This window comes from Callospermophilus lateralis, chromosome 7 (assembly GCF_048772815.1).
Source record: "Callospermophilus lateralis isolate mCalLat2 chromosome 7, mCalLat2.hap1, whole genome shotgun sequence".
Taxonomy (NCBI): domain Eukaryota; kingdom Metazoa; phylum Chordata; class Mammalia; order Rodentia; family Sciuridae; genus Callospermophilus; species Callospermophilus lateralis.
The window spans coordinates 17,076,548-17,102,131 of NC_135311.1; the positions used below are offsets into that span (position 1 = coordinate 17,076,548).

Consider the following 25,584-nt stretch of genomic DNA (forward strand, 5'->3'; position numbering starts at 1 on the left):
GTGTACTTTTACCACTGATGGCAAGCCACAGTGATCAATTTGACACTTGGAGCTCATTCTTAGAGAGTAATATGTTGACAGAAGAGTTGAGAGTTCTTACAGGGCTTGTCTGTACAGAAGATTTTCCACCACCATTGCTGAGGCAACTATGGAGGAGGGTTATACCCAGAATTGTCTTCCAGAAAAAATAAGGGGTGCTCAGTTGAATGCAAATTTCATATAAATCATGAATAGTTTTTTTTTAACATAACGTTCCAGATATTTCAGTAGAGATACTTATATAAAAATCTACAATTACTTATCTAAAATTAAACTGGGCATCCAATTGTCAAAGTCTAGCAACCATATGAACAGAGGGTTAAAATGTTTTTACTATAGAAGAAGTGAATAAGAGCAGTTTCCATAGAACTTTTTTAGGTACTTCATCAGAAACATAACTTTTACGAGTCTTTCAAGTATTATAATTGATATTTTCCTTCTAGAAATCAAATAAATTGACATTGACAAACCATGAGCTGCACTGGAAGAAAATAAGAGAACACTACAAAAAAAAATAAATAAATTTTTCTACTCTTTACCATTTCATCCCATAAACTGAGATCATGATTACCTTGATCTAGAGTAAATTCAGAAATGAGAAAAAAAATGCTATCAAATCCAACATCTATATATAGGATATTGTGGAAAGAAGGGACCATCTCATTTTTTTAATCTATAACAAAGAGACAACATACTTTATTACAAATAGGGAATAAGACAGCTTCCCTAAGAGTCTCTGAGAGGCCACTCAGGAACACTGATTCATGCAATTATCTTTTGCATCTAGCAGAAAATTATATCACACGTATGCTGTTTATAAATAATTGCCAATCTGGCCTAATCAACAATCTTTGGTAATAGAGTCTCTTGTTAAATATAGACAGGAGTTCTCTTTCCATCCATTAAGTATTCTAGCTTCATTTTTAAAAGCAGACATCATAGATCTGGTTGAGACAGTCAGAGAGAGAGAGAAAAGAGAATATGAATGAGCCTGAAAACTTATAATTAAATTTTACTCTGAGTGAGCTCCTTAATTCTGCTCATGCCATGATCAACAGCATTAATGAGTAAAGGGATCCAACTCTCTTCTGGTTGAGGGGTCACATGCCTTGCTTTTGTAATTTCAAGTGCCTTTCTTAAAACAGTTACAAGTTTTGCAGAATTGATTTGCACAGTCAGGTGGCACATAGGTGGATATATGGTCAGAGTCAAATCATCCACACTAAGGCAGATCTCATCAGAAATATCCACAATGTCATGCAGTTGAGCCATCTGATCCTTCTTCCCATTCTCTGTCACTAAGATCTGGATTTTCTTCAGGCAGGCTTTGGATGCTCACCAGGGCAAGGCATGGGATTTATGAGCTCTTGATCTTCCTCAGACCAACATAAGTCTCACTTGCTTAGAAATCCAAACACGTCATCTTCATCATTGTGGTTGTCCTCCTCAGAATCATTCAAGAGGCCACAGTTAGGGTCACATTCTTCCACAGCCTGTTCCATTTCTTCATGTGCATCCTTCACAAAATCTACATTCTTTGTCAGCATTAATAGGGCTGCAGCTTTATTATCTCTTGGTATCTGAGGAACTTGCTGGCATGCAACCCAGACACTGTTGCAGGAAATAAGGTCACTGTTTTCAGGGCTCTGAGGTGGAGTGATGAGAAGCACTTCCTCAAGCTGAGCCATGCCTTCCACAATGTCCAAAGTGACGCTTTTTACCATCTTTCTCAAGGTGATCCCCTGTTCCTTGGAAAGTGACTAGTGCACTGCAATAATTGCCTAATGGCAGCACAGACTTGTTCACGGATCTTTTGGGTTTCCTGTGGTCAGAGTGATCCTGTGATCAGAATGGTGGCTTCCCCCGACACTTAAACTGCTTCCTCATTGAATCTTCTCCAGAACCTACCTCTCCTGATTAAACTCCTCCGGGGTCCCCCGGGGTTCACTGACAGGTGTAGTGTGGTGGACCGGCCACAGAAGGAAAAACTGAAGTGAGCGGAGCCACCTCCTGCGCCTGGGTCCTGCCGGCTCTGACCTGCCTGGGCTTAACTCTACCCCAAGGCCACCACTGACCTCGCCACTCCCCACAGCATCAGCTCACCCTGCACTCCAGGAAGAAGCAACCTCAGTTGGGCCGCCAAGTGCTGAAGCTGTTTCAAAGGCAGAGCCAGAGTGAGGACTGAGACTGCAGACTCAGCTTCGCTCGCCATCTCTGGGGACTGTCTCATTGTTAAGCAAGAATATAACAAGTGTCATGGAAGCCACTCTGAATACCCTTGTTTCCAGCTAAGTCAGTCATTTGTATATTGGCTCCCTCCCTCCCTCCCACATTCTTCAGTAATTTGACTGTATTTGTCAATCTCAGAGTACAAACTATGCACCACAGAAGTCCAGGAAGCCCTATCCTGCTGCCTCAAATTAATATTGTTACATGGATGTCACTCATTTGTTCTCATTTTCTCTAACTGACAAAGATCTGCTCCTGAATTTTCAGCATGGCTGTTTATCATCAGTGAATAAAACCCCAAGGACGATAAAATACATCATCCTATTTGGATCCTATTCCATAAAACCTGATGTCCTTAGTGATACAGGACTGTGACACTGGCTGCTTTTCCACTGGCTATGTTGGGGTGACAGCTGGTAAAGAATGTTATGCCCTGATCCTCACGAAAAGGCCACTAAGTAGAGCAGCACGAATATGTGACAGTTTCCATTTAGAAAGAGCCACATCATGGACAAGAAACATGTGGCCAGCAGAGACGCCCTAGTTTCGTATAACTTGGAAGATCCACGATGTCGATCCCATGGTTTAGAAAAAAAATATTAAAGAGTTTACCTAGGACTGTTTGATTGGCAAGTTGATGACTGATTTATGAATTAAATCAGGTCATCATGTAAGACACTCAATTGCTAAATACATACTGGTTGCTGTGCTTGCTTGAAAATTAGGGAGATCCTCAAAATGAGAGCTGACTGGAAAGATCAAATGAAAATGAAGACTTAGTGGAACTTATTCTGGAAAATTCAAGCTAAATTGTGATTGGCTTTGTTTATACAGACTTAATTTTTCCCAATTTAATTTTTCCCAATGTATTAGTTTATTATGAATTTTACTTTGGAAGCATCTTAAAATAGTTTGAGTGTATTCTTTTTCTACTGATTCAATTCCATTAGCTGGATATTTTTTCCAGAACCAGTCCCATTTCTAAATTGAGAGTGACTTTTCTAAGTCTCAGCATTGTTCTAAAATTCAAAAGAGGGCTGCCACCTGGTGGGAAATACCAGAATTTACTTTGATTACAGTTGGGCTACATTAAAACCTACACATATTTTCTTTCTTTCTATTTTGATGGATTTACATCCTGTCAGCAGAAATCATTTCTATCACTTCAGAGAAAGAAATTTATTTTATGAAATTATGTAGTTAACCATCAATGAAATCTCTCTTTTGCCATTAACATCAGGCAGGTGAAACTAAGTAAGGAACAGTCATGATACAGCAAAGGGCTCTGTAAGTCAGCAGTGTAGTTAAGTAACCTAGAGAGAGCAACTTGCCAAGTTTCACTTGATCAATTTTGGTAGTTTTCCAACCATATCAAGTCTAGCTCCTGCTAGAATTTATTCAATAGTACAAAATTATATCCTATCTCCTTCCCTAGAAACAGGATAAAAATGAAAAAATAATTACAAACTTTTAATTAATTATTGCTTACATTTCACTTTTTTCAAATTGTAAAATATAGTTAATAATGTCTAATTAAAAACAGGAGCAGCTTAGTCTGAGTAACTTCCACATACTTATTCTCAAATACAAATACAAAGTCAAATACAAATACAAAGTCAAATACAAAGTGTTAGGCTGCTAAAGCAAAACATTGCAGAAAGAATTGTGTATTTCTTGTTAATTCAAGAAAAGAAAGAGGAAAATAAGAATACAAGAGAAAAATGAGGGAGTAAGGCTGAGAGAAAATCAAAGAAATAAATATCAATAGACAGTGTGAGATAGAAAGAAAAAGAATATATGAAGAAGAAAAGGAAGGAAGGAAGGAAGGAAGGAGAGAACAGGATAGGACAAGAGAGAACAGGAGAAGAGAGGAGGGAGAGCAGGAGGTAAGGAGAGGTTGAGAACAACAAGCCTCATGGTTGTTTAGAGACTTCATAAGAAATGTTCACATCTCTGCAGAACTAAAAGTGAGACAGCTTCTTTCTGAGGGTTGTTACTTCCTCAGTTGTTAAGTTTTAACAAGCTGAATGACCACTCTTCAGCTATAGTATTTAACTGTCAGTGCTAGGAGATCAGTATAACAAGATTCAGATCCTACCTCCATCATGTAGTCCTCAGGAAAATTCCTGAACTCTTTTATGTCTTAATTTCTCCATCTGGAAAGCAGAAGTACTGTAATGATATAATTGATGGTGTCTGCATCAAAACGTCCAATTGAACTTAAAAGGAACAGTGTGTGTGGAAGCACCAAACACAGTTTTGGACACACAATGATCAAATAATTAATGCTAACAAGATTATAAATTGGTCTTCCAACCTACAATGAAATATGTATCTCTTCCAAGCTAGGGTGTTTCCATTTCCTCTATCACCTGATATCTATCCCTTCAAGCTGTAATTTTGTGTAAGAGCAACAGTTATGAGCAAGGAAGAGGTTCAGATAGATTTTAGGGGATTCAAGGAAATCACCAAGAAAGAGAATAGCAATTGGTCCTCTTCACACACAAATACAGGCCCTAAGAGTAAAATTTAAAAATATTCCACCCTAATCACTTCCAGGCAAAGTTGTAGAAATATTGCTCTTTGGCTCGTGCTTATCTAGTCCAAACAGATAAGTGCTGGGCCTGGTATTCAGATTATGATTCTTTATGATCATTTGTGTTTTACTTTTATAGGATTGCATCATCATATTAAAAAAATGCAATGTTTTCTGCCTAAATATCTTCCCTTCAGAATCTTTTCTCTTGCAAAAGGAGTAAGCAATGCATCAAGCAGCATTTCAGACATTTAGATAGAGCTTAAATTTCTATTTCACTGAAATATTTAAACAGCTGAGTTTTATCAGCCCTAACAAACACAGCATCAATTTGAACCCCTCCCACACATCACACCACTATTTTCATTTACTTCCCCTCATTATCTTCTGCACCTTTGCATTAATTTAATATTTGAAAAAATAATCAAATGTCAAATGGTAAGAAACTTTTCTATGATTAACAAAGTTCAATCTATATAAAATGAGGAGAAATTTATTTTAAAAAAAGATCATTCAACCATACATAATTCATACAAACTAGGTTATGAACTTATTTATAAAATACAAAGAAGAGTAAAAGAAAATGAAAGGAATGTGTTTCTGTGTAAACCAAAGGAAAAGCATTTAGTTACAATGAACTGTTAAGGTAAATTTTTTGCTCAGAGAGCAAATGATTATTTCACCACCAACCTCAGGGAGCAGTATGGGGAAAAAAAGAGTTATGGTATATCCCTCCAGAGAAGTTCCTACCCATTAGAGTTATGGGGTCTGGATTTCATCTCGAATGAGGAAAATTCCATTTGTAGCATATCTAAAACGTACCAATAGTAATATGTGGTAACATTTTTTACTCTTTAGCAGATCAACTCAATAACAACACATTATCCTGCTGATGAAATTAGACTCTGTTCTAAATCCTACAGCTAAAATGGGATGCAGGTGGTCATTGAGCTCTTGGGGATATGGTTGATCATGCACATGTGACACTACTGTGAGAAGAGGAACTTGGCTAAGCCGAAGTCTTAACTATACCTAAGGACACACATCATATTTCTTCTGTCATCTCTGGGAAACCGTCATTTCTTATCTCCAACTCTATTTCTTTCTTTCTCTGGTGGCATGTCAGCCACCCAGTTCCTGAAAAGAACTATAGAATGTGAAATGATAATCTTTCTTTCCAACCATTGATGGATTTACTCCCTTTAGAATTGATTTATTAGAGGAGTAGTGAGTTGTGCCAAGAAAAGTACTTAATACTGTTCTATTTATAAAGTACCTTAGGAACTTCTTAGTTTAGGCTTATTCTGATATAAAATTAATACCTCCCTAGAGTTTAGGATCCTCTCTATGATCCCTTTCTGAAAAGGGATTTTAAATGTATAAAGTCATACAGTATTTCCTTATAAAACACATAACAAGATGTTTGTATCTTTGGAAAACTTTAAAAGATTGAAGGAGAAAATTATTTAAAATTTTTAAAAAAAGCTTTTTAAGATTTAGGAAGTTTCATAAGCATACTCCATTTGCAAAATGTAAAACAAATTTAATATGTGTTTTTATAAAAATATTTGCTATATTATATGACTTATATGACTACTTAAAAAAAGGAGACAATATTAAGAAAAGGAGATGAAACAAGTAGAAATGCTGGAAGACAAAGAAGGACCTCAGGGAAAAGGGAGGAACAGGAAATGAAAGGAAGGAGGGTGACCAGGGGTAAAACAAAGAAAAGTTAATATTTCTTAAATAAAATTAATTCAGGGCAGATTTGTCTTGTTTACTATAAATAAATCAAGAAATCTGACTGTTCACTTGGGCAGTAGTCATCATATAAGTTCATACTCAGTTTTCAGACCTTTTTAAAATTATTTTGTATTCAAGTACCATAAAAATTATTTTCAAACAGAATTAATTTACTCAGTAAATTCTCTTTTTCAATTTTTAGTTGACATATATTAATTGTACGTATTTGTGGAGTACACCGTGGTATTTAATACATGTATATAACATAATCATCTAGTCAGAATAATCAGCATATTAATCAGCTCAAATATTGATCATTTTTTATGTTGAAAGTATTCAAAATTCTCCCTTCCAGATATTTTGAAATGCACAATAAATTGTTGGTAACTACTGTGCTATAGAACAGTAGGATTTATTTCTCTGTTCTAATTGTGTTTTTGGACCCAAACTTTTAAAAGCACTTGATATGTTCCAGAGAAATGGATCTGGTAAAAGCAACTTTATGCGGAAATAGCTGTGATTATAATACTTTCCATCATGCACGCTTTCTAAGAAAATCCCCCCATTGGCCTTGGTAAGTATTAATAAGATTCAGGTACAAACTCAATCTCCAAGAAATCCTAAAACCAGACTGAGAGATAAAGACCCACAGTTGGACTTAGTCTGAAGAGTAGAAAATCTGAATGTCAATGAATAAAAGTAAACACGTGTGGGAAACAAGCAAACATAATGCTTTTAATTTTGAGAGCCTTGTTTCTGCTTTGGCTTCCTTACTTCCCACACCAGGATCCCCGTGTAAGACTCTACTGTATTCAGCATCTCCCAATGAAATATCAAACATATAGAGTTATTGACTTTCAAAATCAAAAGTTATTGCCTCATCCATGGATCTTTGAAGATAAGCTTGGTTACTACTCATAGTTCTTCAAATGTTCTTACATCTAGACTGAAACCTTTTAAGATTATAGATATCTTATTTTACAAGCTCATTTTATAAGTCTCACAAAAGCTCAGCTTTCCTCCAGGAGGAATGAGACACTTAATTAAAGAAACCAATCCTGTACAGTTCTGAAAGGTCATGTGTAGTATTGATGAAAATAATGGTAGCCTGGGATAAACCATGGAATCCCTTGTTCTTCTGAAAACAAGCTCTATTATATAAAGAAACTGTCATACCTAATTATTCAATGCAAGATTCCTTGCAGGCTGCCTGGATACTTCTAAATAATCATCTCTCTTAAAATCCCTGGTTAAAAAAAATAATTCTTTCTGAAGTAGGTACTGATTTTGTCATCATCAGCATCAACATCATCTTCACAGTTTGTGCTATTTGACATGAACCATCAATTAACTTAAATGCAAAATAATTTTATTTACTTTACAATTGTAAAACAAACAATTGTAAAGTCCCTGTCTGCTAATTCATTTAATGTCTGAATTGCCAAAGAACTACGTGTTCTAATAACCCTTCTAAATTAAAATCAACAATTCTAGCCAGAGACACAATACATTATTGTTTTCTTGTATACTGCAAATGCTACTATAAAATTTCAAAGCAAAATTGTATGCACTATGATATGTAGCACTTGCGCGCACACACACACACACACACACACACACACCACATATTCCCACAGGTATCATTGCAAAATATACACATATACTTATTTTTGGCTTGTGAACTAAAAGTGCTGCTAAGAATTATAAAGATGATGAAAATATATTACATGCCTGAACTTCAAGTATCTAGTCCTTCTTCTTGTTCAGCCCCCCCAGATTGAAAGTTCTACCCACAAATCTATAATCTTTGCATCCAACAGAACCTTAAAAATTCTAAAATAGGGGCTGGCATTGTGGCTCAGTGGTAGAGAGCTCTCCTAGCAGGGGCGAGGCCCTGGGTTCAATCCTCAGCACCACATAAAAAAATACATTAATTAATTAAAGATATTGTATTACAACTATAACTAAAAAATAAATTTAAAAAAAAAAATTCTAAAATAAAGTCTGGGAAAGAGTGAGGTGGCATGAAGGAAAAGTTGTCAATGAACCTAATTCAGGACAGGAGCAGAAGCTCTGGCCCTAAATCAGCAGACAAATCTGTAATAGCTCCCTGCTGGCTTGTCTACCAACTCCCACCAAGCCAGAAGAGATTAAGAAGCTTCCAAAAACAATTTGGGGGCAGACTACAAATGTGGCCAGCCAGTAATTGACATGAGTGAATTATTATAGCTATTCTATGAGCACATATTCTACTTGGAAGTCCAAAGGATCAACTTGAAATATAGAGGGTTTTTAGGTCTATAGGAAGTTTGCCATTCATGATTCTCCTGCCCACTGTTAAAATTCAAGTCATTTTTGTGCAATTCGGCTTCAAAAATGAGTATTAAAAAGTGGTGGATGATCCATTCGAAATAAACTTGTCAAAAACATTGAATCTCATCCATTTTCAGTCAGTGAACAAATGAGGCTTTTTAAATTGAAACAATACAGGCAACGGAATGCAACGTGATGTTATCATCACTGTTCTGGGTTTTGTGTTGTTATTTTTACTGTTTTATCAAAAATGTGCAGGAATGCATATGCTAATTAGCTTAATTGAGCTATTCTATATTATGTATACACATCTCAAATCATCATGTTGTATACAATACATGTGATTTTATTTTCCCATTACTAAATAAAATATGATGTTCTTTTAAGATATGACATTGAAAGATTTCTACTCTGACGTTATACTTTAAATTTATTTTTTTACAAAAAATCTGTACTAGAGACCTCTGGGTGTTGCTCAGTTAGCTTCTGTCTCTAAGATCTGCCCCACACATAGTAGGGGTCCCTCAAGAGTCATATCTCATTTTACAGTTTCATGCCCTAGCCAGGAAGGGTGGGCCACTCATAAGCCAAGCAGTGGAAAAATAGAAAAAAGGACTAAGTACAGACGCTCATAGAAAAAGTTCTCCTGTGACCCAGCTCATATAGAATTCTGTGAAATGCCTTGCCCTCATCTGTAAAAGTTCCTTCTAGCTTGCACTATTTTGATGTATATTTATTTTATCAATTTTTAAATTATATATAACATTTAGGATTCATTTTTACATAAACACAAAAGCATGGAATATAATTTTCTCTAATTTCGTCCCCAGCATATCCCCCTGCTCTCCTCCTCTACTCTATTGATCTTTCTGGTATTTACTTAGAGACTTTTTTTTTAAAATTAGAGTCTTGTAGATATACTTGATGGTGAGATTCACTATGGTTTTTTTATTGATTTTATTTTTTTCTTAAAGAGAGAGAGAGAGAGAGAATTTTTTAATATTTATTTTTTTTTTTAGTTTTCGGCAGACACAACATCTTTGTTTATATGTGGTGCTAAGAATCGAATCTGGGCCGCACACATGCCAGGCGAGCGCGATACCGCTTGAGCCACACCAAGCCCCTAATTTTATTATTTTTTTTAATATTAAAATTATTATTTTATTAATGGGATGCATTACAGTCTTTATTACACATATAGAGCACAATTTTTCATATCTGTATATAAAGTATGTTCACCTCAATTTATGCCATTACACATGTACTTTTTTGCATTACAATTCTTAATACACATATATACCACAATTTTTTCATATTTCTGTTTGTATATAAGGTATGTTGACACCCAATTTAAGTCTTCATACATGTAATTCATTCCCCTGTTCTTCCTCTATCTTGTCCTTCTTCTTCCTTCTACTCCCCTTCATCTACTTTACTGATCTTTCCTCTATTTTAATGGAATTCTCTCCCCTTTTTCCTCTCCCACCACCTCTCTTTCTTTCCCCCTTATTTTGAGTTAGCTTCATATATCAGAGAAAAATTTTTGACCTTTGACTTTTAGGGACTGGCTTATTTCACTTAGCATGATAGTCTTCAGTTTCATCCATTTAAAGGCAAATGCCATAATTTCATTCTTCTTTATGGCTGAGTTATACTCCATTAGTTATATATACCACATTCTTTATCCATTCATTTGTTGAGGAGCACCTAGGTGGGTCCCATAGCTTGGCTATTGTGAATTATGCTGCTATAAACACTAATGTGGTGGCATCCCTCTAGTATGCTGATTTTAAATCCTTTGGATATATACCAAGGAGTTGGCTAGTATATATTTCTATTCAATAAAAAGAATATTGTCTCAGAAATTTGGTCATGACCACCAAGTTGTACATTGTAGGTTAACAGGCAATAAAAAATCATAAACACCCTCAAAAAGTAAGTACTTTTATCTTTCAAAAGAAAAATTGCTGGTGGGTCTGCAAATTGGTGCAGCCAATTTGGAAAGCAGTATGGAGATTCCTGGGAAAGCTGGGAATGGAACCACCATTTGACCCAGCTATTGCCCTTCTTGGACTATTCCCTGAAGACCTTAAAAGAGCGTACTATAGGGATACTGCTACATCGATGTTCATAGCAGCACAATTCACAATAGCTAGACTGTGGAACCAACCTAGATGCCCTTCAATAGATAAATGGATAAAAAAGTGGCATTTATACACAATGGAGTATTACTCTGCATTAAAAAATGACAAAATCATGGAATTTGCAGGGAAATGGATGGCACTAGAGCAGATTATGCTAACTGAAGCTAGCCAATGCCTAAAAAATAAATGCCAAATGTCATCTTTGATACAAGGAGAACAACTAAGAATAGAATAGGGAGGAAGAGCATGAGAAGAAGATCACCATTAAACAGGGTCGAGAGTGAGGAGGGAAAGAGAGAGAGAAGGGAAATTGCATGGTAAAGGAAGGAGACCCTCGTTGTTATACAAAATTACATATAAGAGGAAGTGAGGGGAAAGGGGAAAAATCAAGAGAGAGAAATGAATTATAGTAGATGGGGTAGAGAGAGAAGATGGGAGGAGAGGGGAGGGGAGGGGAGGGGGGATAGTAGAGGATAGGAAAGGCAGCAGAATACAACAGACACTAGTATGGCAGTATGTAAAAAAGTGGATGTGGAATCGTGAATCTACAATATGTATACGGGGTAAAAATGGGAGTTCATAATCTACTTGAATCAAATGTATGAAATATGATATATCAAGAGCTTTGTAATGTTTTGAACAACTAATAATAAAAAAAGAAAAAAGAAAAAAAAGTCTCTCTACTTCAGCCTTGTTTTAAATTCCTTAGACCATTAGGATTTTTTTTACTTTCTTCTTTTTTTTAATTGTTGTATTATAATTATTAAACATAATAGTGACATATTTGTACATGCACATAACATAATTTGATTAATCTTATTCCCCAGTAATTTTGTGTGACAAAGATTTTCAATACCTTAACAACATTCTATATCATTTTTTGATATTGGAAAAGGTCTTTTAAATACCTAATCTTGTCATTTTCAGAATTATTCTGTACAGAAGTTCCAAGAAATATATTACCTAGCCTAAGAAAAGGGAACTAATATTTACTGAGGATCTATGATATTCTCAAAATTGTACAAGGCATTTTTAAAGTAAGCTGTCTCATTTAGTTAAGATAAGTCTTGAAAGCCACATTACTCTTATTTTGTAAGAGAGAAAACAAATTTCCCTGTGGCCCAGTTACTTGGACCAGAGCTAGAACTCAAGTTATGTCTTGTTCTATTTTTCAGCAATTAATTATTAAGTCTCTTGACTGTGTGCCAAGCACAGTGTTAGCTTCTCCATTTGTCCAAGAGGGAAGTAGAAAAATGAATAAAACAGAACCTGGCCTCCAGATAATATCTCACTTTAATATTCAATAAAAATACTGTATTCTATGGATTACCTGTATCCTGAGGCATATGATATGAACACTTGGGATGAAAAACAGAACAAATTCAAAGTCATTTACTTAAAAGGACCTTGGGCTTTAGAAATCGAGGAGACACAGGTAGAAAAAGCAGAGGAAGTTGAAAATTCACCACAGGTTCTGAACCTAAAAGAGAAGAGGATTGGTTCTGGGAAAATTAGAGAAAGAAAGAGAGAGAGAGAGAGAGAGAGAGAGAGAGAGAGAGAGAGAGAGAGAGAGAGATATGAAGGAGGGAGGGAAGGAGGGAGGAAAAGAAAGAAAGATGGAGAGAGTGAGGGAGGGAAGGAGAGAGAGAAAGAGAGATAATAAAAGGAAGGAAGGGGGAGGGAGGAAAGGAGGAAGGGAGGGAGGGGAGAGAGAGGAAGGAAGAGGAGGGAGGCAGGGAGGAGGAGAGAGGGAAGGAGGAAGGAAATGAGGTGATAGGATAAGTATTTCACAAAGAAATTCTCCTTTGGGAGGAGAAGGGATTCCATCTTTGTCTAGAGAGTTGTTCCTCTTTCCTCTCTTCCTTTCACTGTTAACTATCCCAAGTATATAGGAATGGGATGTTAAGAAGGACTTAGGGCCAGGGTAATGGTACCAGAACTTGATGGAACATTGTGATCCTTTACATCCTGATAACTAGGACAAAGACATTCTTCATTGAAAATTTCACTGCTTGTTTTTTGCTAAAGTAGATAATGAATCAATAACCAAGATCTGAAGCAAATATCACAAAGATTTTCTTTGTAGAGCTGTCATTATACTAGGTCTACAAAAAACAAATTGCCTTCTTTATACCTCTCTCAATATAAGGCCTTAAGAGCACTACCTAGAAAAGTCTATCCCATTCTAAAACTGAAAAAAAAAATCTGCTGTTGCATCACTTAAAATTTTTATGTGTCTATTTATTCATCTATGCTTTTAGAGTTTATCTCTGGAAAATATTACATTCTAAAAATCTCAAAAATTAATGTTATCCTGACCAAACTATGAAAGCCTTTTAAATAGTCCAAAAATGATTTATAGAAAGTTTGTTTTCTGTCTGGAAAAGTAACTAGTGAACTATTTACACAGTAGCTACTTTCCTCATTCATCTGGTTTGAATCAAATTAATCCCATTTTTGGATGAAAATTATGAACTTAATGTTTATGATACACAGTGGCATTTACTAGATATTACACAATTGCATTCATCTATGCTTTTGGCTACTTCTGTTCCTTTGACATCAAGATAATATAAAACACTTCTGCTCATTAGGAAGAGAGTTGTAATCATTTTATGCCAGATAATAAATCAGCAAAGAGATAACTAATTTCTAAATGGTGGTGGTTTTCCCTGAAAAGGCAGATTTGAACAGATGACTGTCAAATCAAGGGTCCCTTCTATGATCTGCCCTTCTTGGGCAAGCTCAGTGTTGTAGTCAGCCTGTGTGTGCCAGCAGCTTTCAGCTGTCACTTGCTGACATTCATTCCCTGTGCCCCATCACTAATGCTCTCTGGGATTGGTTATGAGATGCCAGAGATTTAAAATCCTAAAGAGCTCTCTGCAATTATTCTTCTTCAAAGCACCTTTTCCAAAACTAGCCATGAAATCAAAATACAAGTTTTTAGAATAAAATTGTAAGCCAGCCTGAGAAAATAATGATAATTAGTGTTAGAATAATGAATGGACACAAAACTTCATACATATATGAAATACACACACACACATACATACATACATATGTATATATGCTGTACTATGCTGTCTTCAAGCAGAGATTTATAGATAGATATAGATCATAGCATTTCATGTTTCAAATATGAATTAATAGTGGCTATTAACCAAAGTAAATATTTTAGAAAGATATGATAATGAAATAATTCTTTCCTAAAATATTGAGCTAGTTATTTATTAATCCTGTGGAAGGCAAGAAGCCAGGAAAAAGGATTTGTCACCACCACACTTGGGACCTCGGATAAATACGAACTGTGCTGAGATGCAGCTGAGGCTGGACATGAGCTCAGTCTTTTCTGTTTTTCTTTTTATTTTCTCCATATTTTGCCTTTCACTCTGTCATTATTCTTCTATCAATGATATGATATCCAAAAGGAGATGAAATGAGGACAGTGTGAACATTATTTTCAAGTTCTTTCTTTGGTTGATTCAATTTCTTTGAAATATGTAATTTAGTCCCATTAATATTATTGTTTTAAACTTCTAGGTAAATTACCTCATAATGTTATAAATTACTTTCCTTAACTGCACAGGAATTCTAAAATTGTTATCCTGCTAAAACTGGCTTTCATTAAAATAAGCCAACAAACAAAAAAGAATTAGAAATAGACAATCTAACATTGAGTAATCAAAAATTGTTATATGGATTAGATAAGAAATAGAAATTTCCTATTTTATTGTTTTTGCTTGTGTTGAGATAAACATGTCAATTTGTTATATTGCTATAATTCCTTACTTTCAGCTCAGATTTATTCTTTGCACAAATATTTCTAAAAAGTTAATTTGGAAAAATTCTGTATTATTTTTTCTTAATGAAAAGTAAAGAAATCTTCACCAATTAATAAAGAGAAACAGATACAAGGGCATAACCAGAAATGCATTGTGAACTCCCATTGCCAAAATGGAATAAAGATAATCACTGTCTCTGGCTCCTGCCATTCATACATGCCCAGGCCTGATGTTTCAACTACCTAGATGCCAGTGTAGTTCTTCTAGACATTTTTTGGAAACTGATCCAACACTCACTTATTCTATAGCCTTAGGTTTGCCTTTGGTTCTTATGTTCTGAGTCCCACACCCTTTTCACAGAATTTTGATTATACCCGCTCTCTTAACCAAGTAACCTATGGGAATAGACATCTCATCTCATGGGCTACAGATAACAAATTTGGAACTCAATGCTTATATGATAAGTTCCTGTTCTAGCTTGATGATGCCCTAACTTTCTCCCTGGACTTGATACCCACTGGTATGCTTGTGAGAACCTGGGTCAATCCACTGAATCACAGATAAACTTGCAGCTTATATTCTTAGGGTACCCTTAGTGTTCAGGGCTCACAGATTTTTTTGGTTATGATGCTGAAGCAGGATTTTTCAAGGCAATAGCATGTAGGTCATTGCTGAATCCTATCAAGTTGCTCTATCATAGATAAAATGTCTAAAGGAAAGGCTCAGAAGAAGATTAATCTTTAAATGGATGAACTCAAGAAAAGGAACCAATGCAGAAGACTAAGGAAAATGATTAATAGTTTAGTTAAAAAAAACTAATCAGGACAACATTAAAAAACAAAAGAGAAAAATTTTTCAAGACAGAGGTAAAAGGAAAACATGACTAAACCATTGGATGCTGCTCAGAGAGATCAAGATAAACATGCCATGAATGTCAAACAGTAGGTACTTTTGAATTAACTAGAATCTTTAAAACGTAAAAAATGGCTCCTAATTTGTTCTGTTGTCCTCCTTTCCAAGGGATTCATTTCAGAACTTTTAGGTAATGCCAGGCAAGGGAGGGGAGCTTTGAAGGCTCCAAGATGGAGGGCTGCCCAGGGTGAGGTTTGGGGACCCAAGAGGCTTGAGGAAAGTACCCTTATTGAGGAGTACTAGAACCAAGAGCAGGGTACCTAGGAAGGAAAGGGGTCAGCAGCAGTGAGAGATGCATTGATTGCAGGGAATTGTTCAAGTAGGTATATAAGGATAATGATAGATTTCTCACTGTGGGAGATGATGGTTTAAAATGTATAAAAGGGGAAAAATGGGATTAACCCTGTGGTGTTGGGCTGGAAAGGCTTGTATCCTGTGAACTCACCAAAATCTCCTGGGAACAGCAACAGCTAACAGGAATATGCAAATCTAACCCTCAGGGCTCCATTTCTTTCTTTCTCTTCTTATTTATTTATTATTTTTTTTTGGGTAAGCACTCTACCAATTTATTTTTTTAATTAATTTTTATTGTTGGTTGTTCAAAACATTACATAGTTCTTGATATATCATATTTCACACTTTGATTCAAGTGGGATATGAACTCCCATTTTTACCCCGTATACAGATTGCAGCATCACATCGGTTACAATCCACTGTTTTACATATTGCCATACTAGTGTCTCTTGTATTCTGCTGCCTTTCCTATCCTCTACTATCCCCCTCCCCCCTCCCCTCCCCTCTTCTCTCTCTACCCCCTCTACTGTAATTCATTTCTCCCCCTTATATTTTTCCCCCTTTCCCCTCACTTCCTCTTGTATGTAATTTTGTATACCCCTAAGGGTCTCCTTCCATTTCCATGCAATTTCCCTTCTCTCTCCCTTTCCCTCCCACCTCTCATCCCTGTTTAATGTTAATCTTCTTCTCATGCTCTTCGTCCCTACTCTGTTCTTAGTTACTCTCCTTATATCAAAGAAGACATTTGGCGTTTGTTTTTAAGGGATTGGCTAGCTTCACTTAGCAAAATCTGCTCTAATGCCATCCATTTCCCTGCAAATTCTATGATTTTGTCATTTTTTAATGCAGAGTAATACTCCATTGTGTATAAATGCCACATTTTTTTATCCATTCGTCTATTGAAGGGCATCTAGGTTGGTTCCACAGTCTTGCTATTGTGAATTGTGCTGCTATGAACATTGATGTAGCAGTGTCCCTGTAGTATGCTCTTTTTAGGTCTTTAGGGAATAGACCGAGAAGGGGAATAGCTGGGTCAAATGGTGGTTCCATTCCCAGCTTTCCAAGAAATCTCCATACTGCTTTCCAAATTGGCCGCACCAATTTGCAGTCCCACCAGCAATGTACAAGTGAACCCTATTTCCCACATCCTCGCCAGCACTTGTTGTTGTTTGACTTCCTAATGGCTGCCAATCTTCCTGGAGTGAGATGGTATCTTAGGGTGGTTTTGATTTGCATTTCTCTGACTGCTAGAGATGGTGAGCATTTTTTCATGTACTTGTTGATTGATTGTATGTCCTCCTCTGAGAAGTGTCTGTTCAGGTCCTTGGCCCTTTTGTTGATTGGGCTATTTGTTATCTTATTGTTTAATTTTTTGAGTTCTTTGTATACTCTGGATATTAGGGCTCTATCTGAAGTGTGAGGAGTAAAAATTTGTTCCCATGATGTAGGCTCCCTATTTATCTCTCTTATTGTTTCTCTTGCTGAGAAAAAAACTTTTTAGTAAGTCCCATTTGTTGATTCTTGTTATTAACTCTTGTGCTATGGGTGTCCCATTAAGGAATTTGGAGCACAATATGTAGATCGGAGCCAACTTTTTCTTCTATCAGACGCAGAGTCTCTGATTTGATATCAAGCTCCTTGATCCATTTTGAGTTAACTTTTGTGCATGGCAAGAGAAGGGGATTCAGTTTCATTTTGTTGCATATGGATTTCCAGTTTTCCCAGCACCATTTGTTGAAGATGCTATCCTTCCTCCATTGCATGCTTTTAGTCCCTTTATCAAATATAAGATAGTTGTAACTTTGTGGATTAGTCTCTGTGTCCTCTATTCTGTACCATTGGTCCACCCGCCTGTTTTGGTACCAGTACCATGCTGTTTTTGTTACTATTGCTCTGTAATATAGTTTGAAATCTGGTATTGCTATGCCACCTGATTCACACTTCCTGCTTAGAGTTGCTTTTGCTATTCTGGGTCTTTTATTTTTCCATATGAAGTTCATGATTGCTTTATCTATTTCTACCAGAAATGCCATTGGGATTTTGATTGGCATTGCATTAAACCTATAGAGAACTTTTGGTAATATTGCCATTTTGATGATGTTAGTTCTGCCTATCCATGAACAGAGTATATTTTTCCATCTTCTAAGATCTCAATTTGAATTAAATGGTAAAAAAGGAAGAAGCACTTGAAACATAGTTAGCTGGCACTGATGAGAAGACATTGTGGCTTTGAAATCAACAGTACTGGTAGTAGATTCTGATTCTTCCATCAGAGGCGAGATGGTAAAGTACTTTCTGAGAGCCAACAGAGCTCCCAGAGGCTAAAGGCCATAATACTAGAGATAGAGACCAGAACAGCTGTGTCCTTGGCAGGCCAATTCCAGCAGGTTTTCTTGGGGCTTATTCCTGGAGGAACAGTGTAAAATTCCTCTTCCAACTATTCCCATCATTTGTAAGCATTTAAGTCTCTATACTATATCCTTTTCTGAAAGTGGCTCTGCCTCCTAAAAAAAGTGGTGAAAGAAAGCATCCCTGTATTGTTCCAGTTCTTAGAGAAATGCTTTCAGTTTTCCTCCATTCATAATGATGTTAGCCTTGGGTTTGTCATATTTAGCTTTTACAGTGTTGAAGTCAGCTTCCTATTTTTTATGGCCTGTGAGCTAAGAATGGTTTTCACATTCTTAAATGACCACATTTTAAAATATTATTTAAATTGCCAAATTTGCTCAATAAATACAAAATGCAAAGTTAAATTTGAACTTCAGATAAACAACAAATCATTTCTACATGTCTCCCAAATGCTGTTATGGGTGTACTTACATCAAATAATGCTTTATTTGGCAACTCTGATATAAGCACTTCCTTAAGATCCTTGATTTTGCCTCTAGGCCTGCAAAATCTAAAGAATTTACCATCTGGCCATTTGAAAGGAAGTTCTCAATGGGGTTGGTGGATCCCTACAGCAAATGACCTCTCTGTACAAACATCCCATGGTCCAAGGCTGTTGAGCCAATTCTATCAGTTCAAGAATATTTAATGAACATCTACAATCTGCAGTGTCTTGAGGAAAATGCAGGAATGAACTGCATGCCATTAGTGCTTTTGTGGAAATAAACTAGAGAACCCCAAAGTGGCCAGAATAGCTGAGGGAGACCCTCATAAAGGGGTGATCAAACCCTCCCTAAGGAGTTGGAAGACTGCTAACGTTGAGGGAGGTAAGGCCTCAGTAAAAGAAATGAAGAGCGAAAGGAAAGGTAATGGGGCCAGAAGGCTCTTCTGCCTACTCTTACCCACCTCTTCCCTTTTGTCTTTTGCAGGTATTCCCCCCAGAAAGTCTCTTGTACACTGAATCTCATCTCAGTTTCTCTAATGAACTAACACAGGAGTAGCTGTAGTAGTCCCAGCAAGGGGCAGAACTAGGAGGACATTGGCTAATCTGACAGGTATTGACATGTTTTATACCAAATAATGCCTGCTGTGGGTTGAGGTAGAAGGCAGGGATTTTAAGTTGTATCAAATGGCATTGGACTACAGCCTTTGGAAACTTTAAATATAACTGCCTCTTGTGTCACAGAATAAAGCTCCTTTTGAGATTCTAAGGTAAACATCTCTTTTTGAGGCTTAAATCATGATAGATAATATTCCAAAGGGAAGTTGCATTACAGACATGGAGAGAGTTAATGGCCAACTATAATATTAATGTTTCTCTTCTGTATTCTTTATTATGTGTTTTCTTCCTGAAGTATTTTATTTCCATTTAGACAAAATTAAGTCATTTCCCAGGACTCTCTTTCTTCTCCGCAGCACTTGTCACAGATGATAGTTCATAGTTTCTTTAACCACTTGGCTTTAGGACTCCACACACTAGATTCTTTTCGCACCACACTGGCTATACCTTCTCTGTTCCCATTCTTAACTGTTCCTACTCCGCTTGACCCTTAAATGTTGGAGTGACCTTGACCTCAGTCCTCAGTACTTCCTTTAATTGCATTTATTCTCACTCCCCAGGCTATCTTTTCCAATTCCATAGCTTCAAATATCATCAATGTACATATGACTCCCAAATTTATATGTGAAACCTGACTTCTCCCAGAGCAATAAGCTTGCTATCCAACTGCCAACTCAATAGATTAATTTGAATATTCAATAGGCATTTCCAACTTAACATAACCACTAACACTTCTGCTACCTCTAAAATCCTGTTCCTCCCTCAGTGTTCTTCATCCCATAACAAATACCTCTCATTTATCCAAAGTCTTTCTTCCCTAATTGCCTTCCTTCTAACACTCTGGACCCCCATCAGGATATTCAGCTGTATCTTGTCAGACCTGACCTTTCCCTACTAATTCCTGAACTACCATTCTTTTTCTTCACAAAACTTCTCAGTATCTCAATACATAAGTATGTATATATACATTGATTTCCTTGTGATTAAAGAAGAATGTAAGCCTATTTGCTTAGACCTATTTTTTATATACCTAGGGCTATTGCCTGACACATAGTAGGCATCAAAAATACCTGAAAGATTAGTGAATGCCCAGGGAAACAAATGACTTCAGAAATCAAGAAGTACTCCAGTTTTATCCCTTTAGACTTACTTCTAAAAGTCATATCTTACTTCCAAGTAGAAGTGCTCCCTAACAGAGTTCCAGGAATTGAAGCCATTAATGTATCAGTAATTATTTTTTACTAACATTTTAAACTTCTATTTATGTATGGTTTTTAACTTAATGGGCTATCTGAAAAACGAGGATGTGAATAAATGCATTCATAGTTTTAAGATACCAAACACCAAAAGGCATTGCCTCCCAGCCAGCAGTCATCTAGTTTCCAATGAAAGTCAAATTCAGATAAAAATATTTGAATATGCGCTTTTTCCCTTGTACTGCTCTCAGTTGTCTCTTAAAATGAATCATCTTCCCTTTCCTTAAAACAGATTATTTGATGATTTCTGATCAATGTCCTGCACCTTGAATGTTGCCAATATTATCATTTGTTCCCTGGCCAAGTGCATTGGTCCTCTTCTCTTAGTTCCATCACAGAAACTTGTAAGTTATATCCTGTGAAACACTTTCTTGTATGTACAGTAGTGCACACCAGTGCACATTTTATTTTTAAAACAGAATAAGCTTTTCTGACAACAGCAGCCCCTAAGCGGATGAGCCTCATAGCTATGCCATGAACAATGGCTCCAAGAATATTTTCAGGTAAGGGAGCCCAAAAGCAACATGTAGAAGGGTCAGCATGTTTTCCTGAGAGCATTTGGTCAAAAGAGTCTTTTCATTGAAGGGTTATGGGACTTTCTGAGGGAAATTGCCTTTATCATAGAACTGTCTGAAAATTCCAGAATTTCAGGAAAAAGGAACCAGACCTGTAACCTTTAAACTCCACAGGCAGTATCTGCAAGGTAAGTGAATAAATGCATCCTCACTTTTCAGAATGTCCAAACACTTACCAAAATGCTCTGTCTCCAAACCAGCAATCAGTTTCCAACAAAACTGCCTTTAAAAAAATATATATATTTCTAGTTCATTCTTTGCATGGAAAGCATTATGTACTCGACAGAAAGCAATTTACATATTTGGATTCTACCTGGAATTGAGCAATTAAGAAATAATTAATTATAGGGTCTAATGTTCTAATTACTAGTAAACACAACTTGCTAAACAAAAAAAAAAATGTGTTTTTATAAGAATAGTTTCTCCTGTTATCTCATATTTCCTACAAATTATTAACTCCCTCAAAGTAAATGTATTCTGATATCAAAAAGATTAAACGCATTTAAAAGTAACTTAATTCCTCAATAGAAGAAACCAAATTTTTCTTTTGAAAAAATTGTCTATACATCTTATTCATTATTTATATTTCAATGATGTATTTGTCACAGGACATTCTAAAAAACTGAGCTATGTCTTTATGGACCATGAGAATCCTGACTTTATTTTGGATAGTAGATAGCAAAGGTATATATTTTTTATTTGATTTTAGGGCAGAATTGTGTTTGTAACCTTTCATACTCACTAATGACTGAGATATGGTTTTATTCATATCTGTTTATTTTAGTCAATATTTGCCTTACAGTAATAAAAAGAACTGACAAGAACAACTTAGAGGAAGAAAAGTATATTTGGGATCACAGTTTCAAAGGTTCAGTCCATGATCAGTTTTTCCATAGTTCTGGGCCCAAAGCAAAGTAGAGCACTTTGGTGGAAGGGCATAGAGGGAGAAAGCAGGTCAGGACATGATAACTAGGAAACAGAGATCTACTTCCCAGGGACAAAATATAAACCCCAAAGGCACTTCCCTAGTGAGTGCTTTCTCTAGCTACATCCCACCTGCCTACAGTTACCACCCAGTTAATACATACAGGGGATTAAACCACTGATTAGGTCACAGCTCCCATAATGTAACCATTTCACCTCTGGACTTTCTTGCACTGTTCCCCACATGAGCTTTTGGGGGACGCTTCATATCCAAACCACAACAGTGTTGCATTCTTTATTGTAAACTTGCCACCTAAAATTCCTGCCTTCTCTCATTCAATAATCATTTATTGAGCTTCCACTGTGTGCCAGAAGGTACCAGAAATACATCATCAATACTAATCAATGCCCTGAAATTCACAGTCCAGTATTATTGGAATGCCCAGAATTAAGCATCTTTAAGAAATTTTTTTAAATAAAACATATATATTACTTATTTGTTGTTCTGTTTATTTTCTGCACAAGTGTGAGAACTCTTGAGGACAGAAATCATATAATTGTCTTCCTAGTTCTTCATAATCTGCCACATTGCCAGGTATACAATAGTCAATAGAGACTATAATTTCTCATCCTGATGTGACATTTTGAATATCTTCAGAATATCATTTAAATGAGGAAAACTGAAATGAATTATACTATTTACTTCAGAGCAAGGTCTCCCAGTGAAAGGGATAGCATTTATCCACCCAATCACTAGATATTTACTGAGTAGTTGCCATGTTTAGAGAACGGGCTTACTCCTACATCAAATGCTGGTACTATGCTTAATACTTTGTAAATTCCATTAGAAATTCCTAATTTTTAAAATTAATTTATTTAATTAGGTATATATGACAGCAGAATGCAATTTGGTTCATTGTACACAATTGTAGCACAACTTTTAATTTATCTGGTTATACATGATGTAGCACCACACCATATGTGCTGTCATACATGTACCTAGGGTAATGATGTCCATCTCATTCCACCATTTTTCCTGCCCTCATGTCCCCTCCCCTTCTCTCCCTCCCCTTTGCCCAAAGTTCCTCCATTTTTTCCATGCATCCTCCTTCCCCATTATGGATCAGCATCCACTCCTCAGAGAGAATATTTGGCCTTTGTTTTTTGAGGGATGGCTTACTAGCATTATATTCTCCAACTCCATCTATTTACCTGCAAATGCCATAATTTTAATCTCTTGTAATTATGAGTAATATTCCCTTGTGTATAATACCACAGTTTCTTTATCCAGTCATCTATCGAAGGGCATCTAGGTTGGATCCATTGTTTAGCTATTGTGATGTGGGCTGCTATAAATATTGATGTGGTGGTGTCACTACAGTATGCTGATATTAGGTTCTTTGGGTATGAACTGAGGAGTGGGGTAACTGGGTCAAGTAGTGGTTCCAAGGAACTCCTAATGTTTTAATAGAGAGCCTACTGGACTTTTAGAGTACCATTTTTTTTTCCAGCACAAGACCTGAACAGAAATAGGCTAGCAACCTGCCCTCAGTTCTTCTTCTCTTATGCTGGTAGAAAGCCAACAAAGAACCAGACCAAAGAGTTAAACATGTTTAAGTAACTGGTATCTTTTTCCATTGGTCCAAACCTGATTCTGATTAAGACTTACAAGGTTTAGATTATCCCCTGAGAAAAGCCCTAACATCTGATATTTATCCACCAGCATGATTGCAGAGAACAGAAAGAAAGCATGCCCCTCACCAGAAAGTTTCTAAAAAAAGGCTTTAATGATAATTCCTTTCTCCTCCCACCAAATACTGCTCTCAGTATTTCACAGAGAATTTTAGTATAATTCCTTTCTGGGAATAAGAATAAAGAAAAAGAGGAAACTGAGCTTATCCACTCCAACCACCCACACCCTGAAGACACTGAAGAATAGGCCCAACACTCTCTCCTCAGTCTTTCCACAGCCAAGTCCTGTGATGGCCCCATTTGGCTGAAGTTGGTCAATATTGCCTTAAAAATGTAAAGTATGCTATGCTTTTCTCTACCAGCTTTCTGATGGAATTTTATTTTAGTGTCACCACAGAGCAAGCCAGGACATTTGCTGCTATCACAATTTACTTCTGTTATCAGATTTTCCATTAAGGGAATGGCAATTAGGCTATATAGAGAATATGTTCTTATTTTTATTTCTTACTTTTTTATTTTTTATCAGTGCATTATAGTTATACTTAATGTTGGGATTCATTTTGACATAATTATACAAGCATGAAATATAATTTGCTCCAAAGCAATCCCCAGTACTTCCCTCTTTCCCTCCTTCCCTCCTTCTCTTTCCTCTACTCTACAGGTCTTCTTTATACTTACTTATAGATCTTTTTAAAATTAGTGCTTTATGGCTATACATAAAGAAGAAATTCACTGTGGTATATTCATTTATGTACATAGCATAACTTGGTCAATTTCATTCCACTATTCTTTTTCTATCCTTCCTCCTTGCTCCTTAATCTCCTTCCTCTACCCTACTGATTTCTATTTTCATGGGATCCCCTGCCCTTTCAGGGGGAAGGATCAACTTTCACATATGAGAGAAAACATTTGACCCTATTTTATTTAGTGTGATAGTCTCCAGTTCCACTTACCAGCAAATGCGATAATTTCATTCTTCTTAATGTCTGAATAAAACTCCATTGTGTATATATAACACCTTTTTTTAATCCATTCATTTGTTGAATGGGAATCTGGGATAGTTCCATAGTTTGGCTATTGGGACTTGCAATGCTATAAATATTGATGTGGCTATATTACTATAGTATTCTGAATTTAGTTATTTTGAATAAATGTCAAGCAGTGGAAGAGCCGGGTCATATAATGGCTTCATTCCTGGTCTTTTGGGGAATTTCCGTACTGTTTTCCAGAGTAGTTGCTCCAATTTGCCATCCCACCAGATATGTATATTTCTCCCCTACATCCTCACCAGCATTTATTATTTGTATTGTTGATAATTGCCATTTTGATCGAAGTGAGATGAAATTTTAGTGTAGTTTTGATTTGGAATTCCCTAATTGCTAGAGATGTTTAACATTTTTTTAATATATCTGTTGGCCATTTGTATTTCTTCTTTTGAGAAGTGTCTATTGAGTTCTTTTACCCATTGATTAACTGGGTTATTTGTTTTGAGTGGTTTTGAGGGGTTATCCAGTTTTTTGAGTTCTTTATATATTCTAGATATTGATTCCCTGTCTGAGGTGCAGGTGGGAAAGATCTTCTCCCATTCTCTAGGCTCTCTTCATGCTTTTGTTTCCTTTTCTGTACAGAAAGTTTTTAATTTGATGCTATCTCACAGATTTTTTTATTTTATTTCTTAAGCTTAGGGGTTTTGTTAA

At 36.2% G+C, this 25,584-nt stretch overlaps 1 pseudogene; it reads right to left on the reverse strand.

Annotated features, from left to right (window-relative positions):
* Positions 1 to 1,044: 1,044 nt before the first annotated feature.
* The window catches only part of LOC143404077 (cyclin-D1-binding protein 1-like), a 109,292-nt pseudogene continuing 84,752 nt past the window's right edge, over positions 1,045 to 25,584 (reverse strand).